This window comes from Nematolebias whitei, chromosome 2 (genome assembly GCF_014905685.2).
Source record: "Nematolebias whitei isolate Nwh7 chromosome 2, NemWhi1, whole genome shotgun sequence".
In the NCBI taxonomy this organism is placed as follows: Eukaryota; Metazoa; Chordata; class Actinopteri; order Cyprinodontiformes; family Rivulidae; genus Nematolebias; species Nematolebias whitei.
Genome location: NC_056499.1, coordinates 11,080,016 through 11,083,767, shown reverse-complemented (window position 1 = coordinate 11,083,767; position 3,752 = coordinate 11,080,016). Strand labels below are relative to the sequence as shown.

The 3,752-nt window shown below is 38.7% G+C and overlaps 1 pseudogene; it reads right to left on the bottom strand.

The window, feature by feature from the left end:
• Positions 1–246: 246 nt before the first annotated feature.
• LOC119425524 lies at positions 247–2,019 on the bottom strand (annotated as a pseudogene).
• Positions 2,020–3,752: the final 1,733 nt, after the last annotated feature.

Below are 3,752 nucleotides of genomic sequence, written 5' to 3'. Positions count from 1 at the left end.
TTTAGCATTTTGATCTTCAGACAAACTCACCAACTAAAATAAACTTTAATAACTCAACTCGAACATAAAAAGAAAACTAACTTATTACACACACACACACACACCCCCCCCCCCAAAAAAAAAAAAAAAAAAAAAAAAAAGGCTGTCAAGGCAGCAAGAACTACTCAGTGGAAAAAGCCCAACGAAAGAAATCATGTATGGCTGGAGGACAGAATTCTCCAGAGCTGATGTCAGTGGAAGCTCAGTCTAACGAGGAACAGGTGAAGTGGGCGTGGCTGACTGAAAAACATCAAGGAAGCAGAATGAGGAAAAAATGAGAACTGGCCAGGGAAGCCAAAAACAGAAAACACAAGTAAGTAAACAAAACACTAAAAACACAACAAACAATTTAAAATTAAAGACAAAAATCTGGATATTTACCAACTAATTCTACATCTTGCTTTTATGTTTAAGTAAAGTTTTGATATTAAATGTGTAAGTATGTAAGCACTATGCATATTCATAATACCAATACTACCCAGATTATTTTTACAAAACTTTACACATATACACAAAACAAACAAACAAACAAACAAAAAAAAACATATCAATATTCTGTCTTGATTTTCCTCTGACGTCAGAATGTAACTCTGGTTGTCACACTGCACACTTATTAGTTTTTAGTTTGGTTTCATTCACATTCATTTGATCGACTCCAAAGAATAATCAGCACAAAATATATTTCCAATTATCTACAACTTTCTAAAAGTTCCATTAAAACTCCTGCAATGGCTCGTGATTTGATAAGAAACTAAAGGCAAAACAAAAATAAAATTATGAGCGCGCACGTACCGTCAGAAAGCATGCTTTCCAGCTACTGGAGGAAAACAGCTGAGGAAGCTGATGGCAATATATGGCTTCATCCATCAGGCACTTGAAACTGCCGAGGCTGATGACTTCCTTTTGCAGATCTTTAGTTAGGCTGGTTAGACACTTTGGGCTTCCTTCATGGCGTCCAATGATAAGTGAGGGGCGTGGCATGGAAAATGGCCGGCGTCATCCTGAATGGTTTCCATCAGGTAGCAGAACTGTTAGCTGACATGATAAAGTTTATAGATCTTCACTCCCCTTTTCTCCAGATTCAAGAGAGCTAACTGAGTCTAGCTCCACTTTGTCCAGGTGTTCAAGATGAAGTTCAAGAATCGTTATTATCCGCAGGGAGTAATTTGTTTCACAGTCAGTAGTCACACAAAACATCCATACTAGACAAGACATGTTAAAATAACAGTACAGAAATCAACACTGTTTGTTGAGAAGTCTGATCGCTGCAGGGATGAATGAGTTTTTTAGTCTGTTCATTCTAAATCTGGGCAGTAGATACCTGCGTCCAAATGGAAGCAACCTGAGCTCACCGTGGAGTTGGTGATCAGGATCTGCCAGATGCCAGGTGCATCTGCTGTACAGCCCACATCATCTTCTGCTGGTCCTCTGGGTCTACGATACCAAACTTTTCCAAGTGGTCATTCTCTATGGTCAGCAGGTTGTTCCACACGATGTCATTTTCAGACAGGTTGTTCATCAGGTAGCGCAGATCAAGACAATGCAGGAAAAGCTCAAGTTCTTCTAGCTTGTTTGCACTTTCCTTGGAAGATGGAGATTCAGCGCAGGTCTCAAAATATTTAGACAGGCTCTCTTCCATAGAAGTGAAGACCTGAACAGCAGAAAGGTGAGATAAAGAAGCCAAAAATACGAGCTATCTGTGAGTGCATGTACATCTCAGTTGAATCAGTGGGACTTTTGCTGCTTTTTGTTCTAATCTCTGTCTGCTCCCAGCTGAAGGAGCTTCAACACCGCCTCTTCTCTCCTGTTCTGAACTACTATAGACAAAGCTGTGTATCCCATCTTGTTATGGAGGTTGATTTTGGCACCATGGGACACCAGCAGATCAGGTCTGATACCTTCCAACCCACAGTAATTTCTATTTATGTTCCATTCACAACTCAAGTGGAATATTTGTTGTGTATATTTGTTCTGACTCATCGTAAGATTGTGAGTTAGGGACTTTCTTTCTAAATCTGTATATAAACAATATGCTTGGGTTGTGCATATACTGTATATATACAGTTATGGACAAAATGATTTTTTACGTATTTATGTGTATATTTATTGGTCCTCACTTCACTGTCTTACTGCACTGAGGTATTTGTTTCCCTAAATTATATTTCATATACACAATATTGCATTTATTAAAGGAAAGTTTTATATATTTATTTACAAACTGTTTGATTTATGTGTATTCACAGAATTGTCCCCCTATATTTTATTTAGCCACTGAAGATTTTTGTTCAGATTGATCCATTTCTTTGGACAGTTTGTTCACAGGCCACATGCTGTACGTTTTAATGTGAAAGAGAGTTGCGTTTGAAATATTATCTGGTTACTAATAAATGAGCCAAAGGTGAAGTCCTATTTCTGCTTTTGTCATATGATTGTCTGCGTTGTGGCTGGGTGCCTACATCATTTTCAACATGTTTTTTTTACTTTGAGAGTTGCAGCTTTAACAGCAAACGTGCTTGCAGAGCATGCACCCCTAAATGACAACCATATTCCCTGATGGTAGTGGCCTCTTTTAGCCGGATAATGCACACTGCCTCGCTGCAAAAGGTTTGGCAAACAAGATATTGCTTCCAAATTCCCCAGATCTCAGTCCAATCAAGCAACTGTGGGATGGGAAACAAAAAAATATAATGCAGTTTGAGGAAAATTCACCTTGTTGCTGACAAAACTTTAAGCTTCACCTGCTAATATTGAACGTGTACAAAATCAGGGTCACATAAAGGTAGCATTTCACTGGGCTGCGACCAGTTGGTGAACAGCTATGATGGTCTCCAGTAGTGTCGCTACGTTTGTGGAATAGTTTTTAACCTTGTATGAGTTGCAAAAGCAAACAGTACCCTCAATTTTGAACGTATGTTTCAAAATTTGTTCAATTTTTCTTTTCTTAAGGTCACCCATTGTGGGGATCTCCAGCTCATCAGAAGAACACCAGAGTGGTTGAATAACACCTGCACGAGAACTTTCCTCTGACAGAAAAAACATTTGAGGCAATTTCCAGTTTAAAAACCACGCTGGTGATAAACATTTACTAAAAAAGGTGGTCCAAATCTATCAATCTTCATGTCTTCAATGTATTCAGGCAGATTATTAAACAACACAAAACAAGTCAAAATTTAAAGAAGTGACAAATGTCAGTGTTTTTTTTGTTTTTTTTTTACCAACTTGTTCATTCATTATGTCAACACATTTAGTGCTGTACTTTTTGTGTCAGGAGTGTTGCTTTAGTGCTGTTTACCCAGCATCGTTAAATGTGGGTCAAACATCATATTCTTAAGTTTAGGCTGAGCTTGTTAATGGGATGCTCTAATTAGCTGCCTACCCTACATGCTTTCTCTCTGATGTGGAAATGTGTGTTACGGGTCGTGAATAAACCAACACAACTGTAAACAAATTCATTACACACAAACTGGGTTTGAACGTAAAGTGAAAAACAGAGCTGCGGGTTTGCCGCCCTTTGAGACCCAGACCCTGTGATTTTAAAGTCAATGAAAAAGCAACATGCATGAGCAGAACAAGGGGGGGACATACACAGTCGATGCTATAATTACAAGTAGAAAACACCTGTAGTGGTGGCTAACTTGTCTCACTATGTGTTCCCTCTAGACCATCGCTAGCTGTGTGTATGTGTCTCTGTTACCAAAATATCTCAGCATCTG